Genomic DNA, 12,658 nt, shown 5'->3' with positions numbered 1-12,658 from the left:
ACGAAGACATGGACCCAAGTTGTCAACAAAGCATTGTGCAAGCTAGTGGTGATTCCATAATGGTGTGGGCTTTTTTTTTACGTGAATAGACTGGGTTCTCTGGTTCAGTGGAACTGATCATTTATTGGTCACGTTCCCAAACAACGATGAAAATTTTATGGATGACAACCGGTCATGTCACTGAGCCATGCCCAGTGTCGAAAGAAAGGGCCGGTGTCTTTCCAGTTACGAGCAAAATGATTTTTACCGTGGAATTCTACATACCCGCTCGACAAGAGGTCACAAATTAGTCTAGTGCGATATTCGTCTTATCAATGTGTATTCACAAGGAAATCAAAATATGAATAACAAGGAGACCAGTTGCAGGATTTGCTTGGGCTGACTCCAATTACACGTTCCAAAACCGAAACTGCAAATATCTGATGAAAACCCAGAGAAAATGCGTCTGACGACCATTGGGAGAGATACCCAATATAACGGAAAGCGATGCGAATGTGTTGAAGAATTTTACACGTACCTTTTGGGACGTGGCCAATAAATGTTCTACCCTACGGTATCCAGAGAGTGTATTCACATCAACAGAAATCGCAGACAGACCACCCGACATTAATCCTATAGAATATTTATGGGAAATAATCGAGAGGCCATTTCGCGCACAAAATCCTGCACCTGCAACACTTTCGCAATAGTCTATTTTTCTACGTTAAATATATGGGCCGAGCGGTTCTTGGCGCTTCAACCCGCAACCGCACGACTGCTACGGTCGTCGGTTCGAATCCTGCCTCGGGCATGGATGTGTGTGATGTCCTTTGGTTAGTTAGGTTCACGTAGTTCTAGGGGACTGATGACCTAAGATGTTAAGTCGCGTAGTGCTCACAGCCATTTGAACCAAATATATGGGTAGGATTGTTATTATTGTGATTGATTAGAAGATTTCAATAGCGTTTACGATTAATATTCTCAAAAGATATCTGTACTATCAAAGCTTAAAAATCATTTTTAAAAAATCAGAATCTAGTAACGTTATCGAAAACGCTATGTTACTCGCTGATTCTCTGGTGACGTCACAGACTAGGAGTAAGACAAAGCTACACGTGTCTTTTAGAATCTTTAGACGAAGTTACGAGGTTTTTACGTACTTTTTCTGCAAACAGTTTAGTTATTTAGCGACGGAAAACGCAATTACAACTTTTAAGTATAAATAGAAAGACTTCTGTGAAATCTTGCGAAAGTTGATGCGTTCATGCTCCAACCATATAGGGCGGCGATACTTAGAACCATTCTTTTCCTGCTCCCTGCAACTTCATTAATCTCATTCAGAACTAAGGAATTGTAGAACTCTTGCAAGTGGCTTCATATATTATAACTAGTTTGTCGACTAACCAGTAATGAACTGCGACACAAACCACAAGAAAATTATTCTTGGCAAAATGTAGTGCTTATTTTGTTTATAGATCACACTCACAAGAGAAAATATGTCCAGCAGGTGTTCGGTGACGTAATGGATCGCGCATTCAGATGAAAGAGGTCACACTTTCGAATCCTGGAAGGCTCATTTATTTTCAAAAGTTATTCAAGAAATACGAAAATACCGTTAGCAAAAACTTATTGAAGCAGTTGTCTAGAGGGTGGCACGTATTGAGCTTCACATTAGTCGTTGTCTGAGAAATGGATTTACTTTACATTAAGCAATTCACTTTTTTGGAAAGCATAGCTAGTAGTACAACGAGGTGTAGGACGATGAGGTTATACGGAGGCCTTTAAAGCTTGTACAACATGTAGGTGACACAAACATGGGGCTGTGATGTTTGTGGGTGTAAACTAACGTTAGCGTCTGAAGCAGACTTCATCTTAATGTAAGACGATGAAACTGCAGGAGTTTAAACAATAAGGATATTCCTAAATGGACATTACGAAGATAAAATCATTGCTTGTAACGAAGTAAAAGGTTTGTGTTCACATTAACGAGAAAGTATATTTTCGAACATGACGCGCGTGAACAAGATGGTTCAAATGTCTCTGAGCACTATGGGACTTCATCTCTGAGGTCATCAGTCCCCTAGAACTTAGAACTACTTAAACCTAACTAACCTAAGGACATCACACACATCCATGCCCGAGGCAGGATTCGAACCTGCGACCGTAGCGGTCCCGCGGCTCCAGACTGTAGCACCTAGAACCGCTCGGACACCCCGGCCGGCCGGGCGTGAACAGCAACTGTAAATGTAAGCGCAAATAAACATCAGAGAAAATACAGTAATATTCTGTTTCTGATCTGTGAGGTGAACTTATTTGATTGTGATTTGGTTTTCATCTGAAACGACTGTCGAATACCTTCACAAATAAGTTAAAGTGTTCTTTCGGATGAGATTAGAACCAGTAATCTATGGACAACATCTATAAATTTCGACAGTCTACCGCTTTAACAACTGAGCTACCGAATAATTGAGGTGTTGTTTAAAATGATGATTTTGACTAGGAGTTTTATGTCGTTGAATGACGCTATCGTTCTTTGTAACAGAGGGAGACCATGCCTCGGAGGTAAGTTAATGTTAACTTCTCAGTGCAACGCAGTTTTAGTGAAATTAGCAAACTTGTCCGTCAACATGGTGGTACTTTGCCGGTACAGTGCAACCACATTTTACGCATCTTCTCGTTTTTTGGAACATTCTAATATAATTTTGCAGGAGCTTTTATCGACGTGTTTGTAAACTATGGTACAACACACGGTTTGTAACGCAATTTCCGAAACGTAAAATCCAACACAAGACATCACTGATTATCATAACAACAATAGAAGCAACGAGGTAGCCAGTGACGTCACAGACTCAAATGGAGCGTTATAGAGGGCTTTCAAATTATTTGAATCTCATTTAATATTTATAAAAGAATACTGAAATTCAAGAAGAAGAAAAGCGTGTTAGGAGCATAAAATGACGTAATTAATCATTGAAGACAGTTTCCAGAAAACGGTCAAATAAGCTATTACGGACGGCTGTAGAGGCATCATGGCTCAGTATTTCTGCAGGGGATTTCCAGCGATTTGTTGAGTCCATGCCACGTCGAGGTGCTGTACTAAGACGGACGAAAGGAGTTCCAACACGATAGTAGGAGGTATCCTGTGATTTGTTACCTCAGTCTAAAGCGCGATGACTTTTCTGGAGACTAGAAAATCTACTCTGTTTGAATCAGCATGGGTTTCGAAAAAGACGGTCGTGTGAAACCCAGCTCGCGCTATTTGTCCACGAGACTCAGAGGGCCATAGACACGGGTTCATAGGTAGATGCCATGTTTCTTGACTTCCGCAAGGCGTTCGATACAGTTCCCCACAGTCGTTTAATGAACAAAGTAAGAGCATATGGACTATCAGACCAATTGTGTGATTGGATTGAAAAGTTCCTAGATAACAGAACGCCGCATGTCATTATCAAGGGAGAAATCTTCCGAAGTAAGAGTGATTTCAGGTGTGCCGTACGGGAGTGTCATAGGACCGTTAAGATTCACAATATATACAAATGACCTTGTGCATGACATCGGAAGTTCACTGAGGCTTTTTGCAGATGATGCTGTGATTTATCGAGAGGATAATGGAAAATTGTGCTGAAATGCAGGAGGATCTGCAGCGAATTGATGCATGGTGCAGGAAATGGCAATTGAATCTCAATGTAGACAAATGTAATGTGATGCGGGTACATAGAAAGATAGATCCCTTATCATTTGGCTACAAAATAGCAGGTCAGCAACTGGAAGCAGTTAATTCCATAAATTATCTGGAAGTACGCATTAGGAGTGATTTAAAATGGAATGATCATATAAAGCTGATCGTCGGTAAAGCAGTTGCCAGACTGAGATTCATTGGAAGAATCCTAAGGAAATGCAATCCGACAACAAAGGAAGTAGGTGACAGTAGGCTTGTTCGCCCACTGTTTGAATACTGCTCACCTGTGGGGGATCCGTACCAGATAGAGTTGATAGAAGAGATAGAGATGATCCAACGGAGAGCAGCGCGCTTCGTTACAGGAGCATTTAGTAATCGCAAAAGCGTTATGGAGATGATAGATAAACTCCAGTGGAAGAGTCTGCAGGAGAGACGCTCAGTAGCTCGGTACGAGCTTTTGTTAAAGTTTCGAGAACATACCTTCACCGAAGAGTCAAGCAGTATATTGCTCCCTCCTACGTATATCTCGCGAAGAGACAATGAGGATAAATCAGAGAGATTAGAGCCCACACAGAAGCATACCGACAATCCTTCTTTCCACGAACAATACGAGACTGGAATAGAAGGAAGAACAGATAGAGGTACTCAAGGTATCCTCCGCCACACACCGTCAGGTGGCTTGCGGAGTATGGATGTAGATGTAGCATAACTTACGGTACGCAGAGTACCGGTGGTTAATTCATTCAGTGCTTGAGAATGAGTTCACTAAATGACTTCCAAGGAGCTTTACACACAGTTTGAGACGTTGACAAAACTGTTTCTTTCTGACACGTCCTCTCCCAGACCCCGACCTCCCTCCTCTGTCCCACGAAAGTTTATTGCTTACTACATTTCCGCTGTTCATGCAGTAGAACTTCAGTATCATGCACTACTTTTTAATCTGTTACTTCGTTACTACTAACTATTTGCAACATATTTTGTAGACAGTATCCATATATACCACTGAATATACCTACGAAATGATGATATCATTGTACGGCAAGTGGTTAGGGAGATATCACACGATAAATACTGAAATGCATGAGGAACTTTTTTTTTTTTTTTTTTTTTTTTTTTTTTTTTTTTTTTTTTTTTTTGCAACGGAGCTCAAGTACCCAAACTATAATCAACGTCTGTTCAATCAGAGCACTTAGCGGCTTACAACAAACCTCAAATATATTTCCAAATCTTTTCTAAATTTCTTGTCGCTTGACGTCAAATATTTTACACATTCAAACTTATTTGTAAACAGAAGTATGCACGTGCTTTACTTATGGCAGTTAAATTCTTTAAAGACTCATGGCTTTACTCGTTACATAGTAACTTGTCAGCTATATGCGTCGTTGACTAATTATCGTGTAATATATTCAAATTATCTGATGTTGACGTAATAGAAGCCGAAACCGCTAACGGTTTCGATGGAATGACCCGAGGCTGCAAAAGAAGAAAGGATGAAAGGCGTACCATCATACTTTACATACCACCCTATTAAAGGAACTGCGATCGTGTCACGTCTTCTGTGCAACGGCACACTAATGCGAAACGTAAAACAAAGCAGGAAACATTCGCTACCTTTGCCTGAAATGTACATCTACACAAGCAACGCCAATGTGAAATTTCTGGCTGTCAATGTCATTACGTTTTCGACAGTAATCACAAGCGGAGTTGTTGCAAAATGCTACTTTGTTAAGTTTTTAGCGATAGTAAAAGAAGCCAGATTGTGTTTCAATGTACAGTCAATTGGGAGGTCGTTAGAGACGGACCACAGTCTTGTTTAGGCTAATCACGAGGAAAAGAATCAGCAGTGTACGTTTGAAGGAATCATACTTCTACTCGCCTTCAGTGATTTCAGGAAATCACATAAAAGTAAATCTTCGCACACGAGGTTCGAATCCTGCTCCTCCTGAATTCGGGTCCAGTTTGTGCCAATAAAATTCTTCAGGCAGTGTGACCGCATTGCCAGTATGTAAAATCGTCCAAACGTTTCGGCCACTGTTGCAAACAGCTTTCCTCAGAGTGCTGTGTTGCGAATCTTGTTTCTCATCCACTGCCTACCTCGCTCGTTTCGGCGAAATCAGTGAAAGCATTCTACAAATCAGTGCTTCTAAGTACTGTTGTACAATTATTTGCAGTACACTTATTACCGCACATTGACAGTACACTGATATGGAAAATCCCTAATATGTCAAGGTTCTAAAGCAGCTACCTGCGGTTTGTCAAAATATGAAATCCTACGGCGGAAGTTAAACAGAAAATGCTTCATTCTTCGATTTAAAACTGTGTGAGATTTAATCAACGAAAGATAAATTGTTTTTGTGAGACTTGACTGGTATTTGTTTCGATACAGAAAATCGCGGACTACGAACATCTCCCAATAACGGCGTGCGAGTGCTCCGCAAATATTTGCGTTTTATAGAGGCAACACAGAGACGCTGTGACCAAATGAAGCAGAAAAGCATAATACACTGGTGGAGCTGCCAGGGTGATCGATAGCAACCATCGGGCGGCGTAACGTTTATTTCTGTGCAACACACAAGGTGAGTGCTTTAATACCAAACTGCTTGTATTAAAATTATCTATGTGGCGTCCTATCGGTGAAGGCACTTTAGTAGAAGATGGGTGGTACAAGATAAAGGAGAAGAAATATATTAAATAAAAGTGTACACTGCATTTAGAGCGAACAAAGGGGCGAAAGAATCATACATAATTCCTGAAATGAGATGATAAACGGAAATAAGAGCAAGAAAGAAGGTAATGTAAGAAGGAAGAAACAAATGTAGGCTATAATTAAACATGACACTTCAGCTAGAGGTTTCTAACGTTTTCTTCATTCACCTTGGGTCTTCTATAGCTGTATCCCTTACGTAGAAGACCAACCTCGATTGTAATGGGTATTACTAAATGCTTCATTCGTTGGCTGGCTATTGGCGATTGGTATTTAAATAACTTATTAGGGCTGCCATGATACTTTTTATTTGCCACAAGAATTATCGTTGTGGAATGTGTACAACTAGTAATCGCATTGAAAAATAATGGTATATTGCTTATCAGGTTAATTTCGCACATGAGTCACTGTGACATACACTCCTGGAAATGGAAAAAAGAACACATTGACACCGGTGTGTCAGACCCACCATACTTGCTCCGGACACTGCGAGAGGGCTGTACAAGCAATGATCACACGCACGGCACAGCGGACACACCAGGAACCGCAGTGTCGGCCGTCGAATGGCGCTAGCTGCGCAGCATTTGTTCACCGCCGTCGTCAGTGTCAGCCAGTTTGCCGTGGCATACGGAGCTCCATCGCAGTCTTTAACACTGGTAGCATGCCGCGACAGCGTGGACGTGAACCGTATGTGCAGTTGACGGACTTTGAGCATGTGGGCATGCGGGAGGCCGGGTGGACGTACCGCCGAATTGCTCAACACGTGGGGCGTGAGGTCTCCACAGTATATCGATGTTGTCGCCAGTGGTCGGCGGAAGGTGCACGTGCCCGTCGACCTGGGACCGGACCGCAGCGACGCACGGATGCACGCCAAGACCGTAGGAGCCTACGCAGTGCAAATTAGGGACACTGTTGCTCCTGGGGTATAGGCGAGGACCATTCGCAACCGTCTCCATGAAGCTGGGCTACGGTCCCACACACCGGTAGGCCGTCTTCCGCTCACGCCCCAACATCGTGCAGCCCGCCTCCAGTGGTGTCGCGACATGCGTGAATGGAGGGACGAATGGAGACGTGTCGTCTTCAGCGATGAGAGTCGCTTCTGCCTTGGTGCCAATGATGGTCGTATGCGTGTTTGGCTCCGTGCAGGTGAGCGCCACAATCAGGACTGCATACGACCGAGGCACACAGGGCCAACACCCGGCATCATGGTGTGGGGAGCGATCTCCTACACAGGCCGTACACCTCTGGTGATCGTCGACGGGACACTGAATGGTGCACGGTACATCCAAACCGTCATCGAACCCATCGTTCTACCATTCCTAGACCGGCAAGGGAACTTGCTGTTCCAACAGGACAATGCACGTCCGCATGTATGCCGTGCCACCCAACGTGCTCTAGAAGGTGTAAGTCAACTACCCTGGCCAGCAAGATCTCCGGATCTGTCCCCCATTGAGCATGTTTGGGACTGGATGAAGCGTCGTCTCACGCGGTCTGCACGTCCAGCACGAACGCTGGTCCAACTGAGGCGCCAGGTGGAAATGGCATGGCAAGCCGTTCCACAGGACTACATCCAGCATCTCTACGATCGTCTCCATGGGAGAATAGCACCCTGCATTGCTGCGAAAGGTGGATATACACTGTACTAGTGCCGTCATTGTGCATGCTCTGTTTCCTGTGTCTATGTGCCTGTGGTTCTGTGAGTGTGATCATGTGATGTATCTGACCCCAGGAATGTGTCAATAAAGTTTCCCCTTCCTGGGACAATGAATTCACGGTGTTCTTATTTCAATTTCCAGGAGTGTATATACGACTATACAAATAGCGTTAAACTGACTAGCGAGTTACTCTCAGAAAAGACGTTAGTGGGGTCGGTAACAGCTCTTAAGTGTTTTGAAAAATGTGCTCGCTCCTATATTTACATCAGTCTAGTAGAGCGTCGTTCAAGTGGTATAACAACTTCTCACTTTGTACACATCGATAGAGCTCTAAGTTCTCCATTGAGACATAGCAGCTCTCTCTGTTGCACTTCAGGTCATATAAGAGCAAAATGAGCCTACAGTATACGTTACTGAACCAACAAGATCGACATATGCTTCAAACAATAAACACTTTGTCACCAAGACAGTTAATAAAAGCACTGTGAGACGAAGCAGTCAATAGATGCACTCAAATACTTTGGGATATCTTGGGCAAAACTGACCAAAAGTACTTACTGCTCCTGTTATATCATGTAATTTCGACAGAGATGAAGATGACTGCATCTGATCAGTGAAACAAGTCAAATAAATACACAGGTCAAATAAATACACAACCTGAGGTGATTTTCTTGTACGTTAATTACAATGGTCGCTGTTTCCCTGCACAGACGATATTTACGTTTGCTAGTTAAGAGAAGAATTACATCAAGACTGTAAGATAACATTCAAGGTAGCTTACAACTGAAATCAGTAGGAAGTGTACCAAAATAAAATGATGAGTTATAGTGATAAATGTGGGTAGTTATATGGTGAGCAAAAATTAAGGACGAAAGTATCTTTCGCACGCTAGGTCACTGCCAAATAACATAGATCGATGAAACTTGGACATTACACAGAAAGGAGTCCTACTGTATAGTAAAGAAATACGCAGTGAGACTAACAGAAACGATGCTTTTATTGGAAGACAATAATCACGCTTAAGTCACAGCCATTTCTCGTGGTTCCCTGCACATTACAAAAGGCGGAACATGGTTTTTAATAGGGTGTCTGATCTCCATGGAGGGCAGTTCATGCTCTGCAACGTCCTCCTAAGCTGACTACGAGATTGGTAAATTCTTGTGGTTGGCCGTTTCATTCCTGCAACAGCGCGCTTAATAAGTGTTGTTTGGTGCACCCCACACTTGCTCGATGGGAATGAAGCCGAATATCCTATCGTTTCAAGACAGACGCGGAAAAAGCGATTGCAGAAGAGTCCCGTTTTTACCGACTTAGTTACGGAACTCGAAAAAACGTAAGCAAAAGATAAGAATAGCGAAAATGGAAGCTAAGGCTAGATTTGCAGACAGCCTTTGCCGTTGATTTGAGCGAAGTTCTAAATTTTTAAATGTGATACAGAAGATTGTCACAAATAAATTGAATGAATTAAAGCTCAGTGAAGATAAAGACATTTTGTAGGTGCCGAAGCTCTTCAGGAAGTTGAGTATTTTGACTGCACCTTGACGGTGCATTTATACGCTAACGAAATTTGTTATAGGTAATCCATCAAAATTTGAGCGGTATACTAGAATTAAAGTTGATTTTTATTACTCATTCTTAAGGCAGTTAATGACTTGGTAAGGAATTCATATGCACCAACAAAAATTCGAAATGATTTGCACAATAATGTGAAATGTAAGACAGATAGCAAAGCAAGCCTCAAATCATAGACATCTTCCTCTATTTAAAAAGTGTCAGGTTGAAAAAATAAATAGTTTTAAGTATAGCTGCATAAGTAGGAACTTGTAAGTGACCACCATGAAGGCACTGACTGAATCTAATAATGGGTATATACACTGAGGCGCGAGAGAAACTGGTATAGACATGCGTATTCAAATGCGACGACATGTAAATAGCCAGAATAAAGCGCTGTGGTCGGCACCGCCTATACAAGACAACAAGTGTCTGGCGCAGATGTTCGATCGGTTACTGCTGCTACAATGACAGATTATCAAGACTTAAATGAGTTTGAACGTAGGGTTATCGTCAGCGCACGAGCGATGGGACACAGCATCTTCCAAGTAGCGATGAAGTGGGGATTTTCCCCCTGACCATTTCACGAGTGTACTGTGAATATCAGGAATCCGGAGAAACATCATATCTCTGACATCGCTGCGGCTGGAAAAAGACCCTGCATGAACAGACCAACGAAGACCGAAGAGAGTTGTTCACTTTGGCCAAAGTGCAACCCTTCTGTAAATTTCTACAGAATTGATTATTTAGCCATCAACAAGTGTCAGCGTGAGAACCATCATCGATATTGACTTTCGGACCCGACAGCCTACTCGTTAACTCTCGATGACTGCATAGTACAAAGATTTACGTCTCCGTCTGGATGCGTCAAAACCGACATTGGTCGGACGAGTCTCGCTTCAAGTTGTATAGAACGGATGGACGTGTACGGGCATGGAGACAACCTCACAAATCGGTGGACCCTGCATATAAGAAGGGGACTGTTCAAGTTGGTGGAGGCGTATGCAGTTGGAGTGATTTGCCACGCCTGATACGTGTAGATACGGCTCTGACAGGTGACACGTACGTAACCATCCTTTCTTGTCACCTGCATCCATTCACGTCCATTGTACATTCCGACGGACTTCAGCAATTCCAGAAGGACAATGAGACACCCCATACACCCGGAAGTGCTACAGAGTGTCTCCAGGAACACTATTCTGTGTTTAAACACTTCCGCTGGCCACCAAACTCCCCAGACACGAACGTTGTTGGGCATATCTGGGATGCCTCGCAACGTGCTGTTCAGAAGAGATCTCCACCCGGTGATGCTCTTACGGATTTATGGAAAGCCCTACAGACAGGATTCAGGTTGTCAGTTTCCTCCACGCCACGTCATGTTGCAGCACTTCTGCGTGCCTGTGGAGACCCTACACGATATTTTTTATATATATATATATATATATATATCGGGCAGCTGCAAGTAGAATCCACGCTATGATACCTCCGTACAAACATAAGTATGTGTATGGACAGTTCATCGACTCCGGGAATCGAAGATAACGACAATTTTAGCATATTATCGACAATGATACTAACAAGATAGCGGCCACAGTGATCCCAAGATTTTCGAGAATATTTTAATCTCGCGTTTGAAGTCCGATAGCAAATAGCAAAAGAAACATTGTCTTCGTGTCATTTAGTTACAAATTAACAATTTTCTGATTTTTTTTCTTTTACTTGTACTGTGAAACTTTCCTTCTTGTCAAATTTCATTACTATACGTCAAGGGGAAGTACCCTGTAGGCTTTAATAAGTGAGTTGGCGGCTAGCAAAATTTGTGAGTGCAATTTTTGAGTGCATTGATGTTGACGCTAAAATTTATTGTTCTACCAAGGGACGATAATCCTCAGTATGTGATAAATTTCAACTTCATAAATCTGCCAGTTCCTGTGAAAAAGGGGGCTTAACAGACGAGCAGACAGAGAGTGATACAATTGCAGTTTAACACTTTTCGGATTTTTTCCCTGTACTTTTAGTGCTAAACCTTGCTTGTTGCTAAATTTCATGGCTCTAGGCCATCGGGAAGTACCCTACAAGTTTTGATGAGTGAGTTTCCGACTGTCAAAATATGTGACATAAATGAGAATATCTTTTAATTTCATTGATTTAGACTCTTCACTTTTTGGCATCGCCAAGGGATCGTAGACCTTGATATGTGACTAAAATTTAAACTTGATACGTCTAACCATTACTAATAAAAAGGGTTCAGAACTGTCAGACAGACAGATGGACGGAAGGGTTCTGGTTTTACCGAATGAGGTTCAGATGATCCATGGGACAGACAACAACTTCTTGCAGACAAACAAACAAACACACATACAAACACACATACAAACACACACACAAACACACACACACACAAAGTAAAGATAAATTGATGAAGAACAGCGTGTCAATATAAGACTACGATACCGTACTTTTGAATGAGAGGCGACACTAGACGTGAAAAATTAATGGATATTGTTGACATCCGAATTCGTATATTCGGTATACAATAAACGCATTTTACAGCGCAAATCACGATGAATTTCACGTACAGGCCTGCATTCCCGGAAGCCCGGCCGTGCAGGGAGGCTCATCACTCCTGGAAGAGTTCGCTCTTTCGATGCCTCTTACGTGAGGATCAAGGAAAGAAATGAAAAAGTATCGCCCGCGCGTTGGCTCTCGGCGGGCCGAATCATTACATTTTTACGGGCTAGCAGCCGCCGGGTAGGCAATATATCACGGCCGCGCCCGACTCCTTCCCCTCGCGAGCGTGCCGTTCTCACTGCGGGCAGAACTGAAGGCGCGGCCGTTACGTCGCCACGGAAGTGTCCATGCGTCTCCGTGAGAAACGGGTTCTTTGCCCCGTTAAGCCGCGAGCGTAGCTGTAAACATTTCTCTTGGAGAGGTAGCGGCGGTGCTAGCGCCATTTTCCATAAATTATGAGCGCCACCTTTTCCTAGTTTGTCAGAAATCCTTTCAGCAAGTCTGACTGCCTGCAAAACTCCCTGTCACCTTAGAAGAAGTTGTACATGCTCGCGTTTCTGACAACCAGTCGCCAGCTGA

The 12,658-nt window shown here is 42.9% G+C and overlaps 1 protein-coding gene across 2 annotated transcripts in view; it reads right to left on the bottom strand.

Annotated features, from left to right (window-relative positions):
* Window positions 1-12,658, bottom strand: part of LOC126278009 (neural cell adhesion molecule 1-B-like) — a 1,138,606-nt gene that overhangs the window by 161,211 nt on the left and 964,737 nt on the right. The window lies entirely within an intron of this gene.

The sequence above is a fragment of the Schistocerca gregaria genome, chromosome 6, assembly GCF_023897955.1.
Source record: "Schistocerca gregaria isolate iqSchGreg1 chromosome 6, iqSchGreg1.2, whole genome shotgun sequence".
Lineage (NCBI taxonomy): Eukaryota > Metazoa > Arthropoda > Insecta > Orthoptera > Acrididae > Schistocerca > Schistocerca gregaria.
The sequence above is the reverse complement of the archived record's forward strand: the minus strand, read 5'-3'. Positions and strand labels throughout refer to the sequence as shown.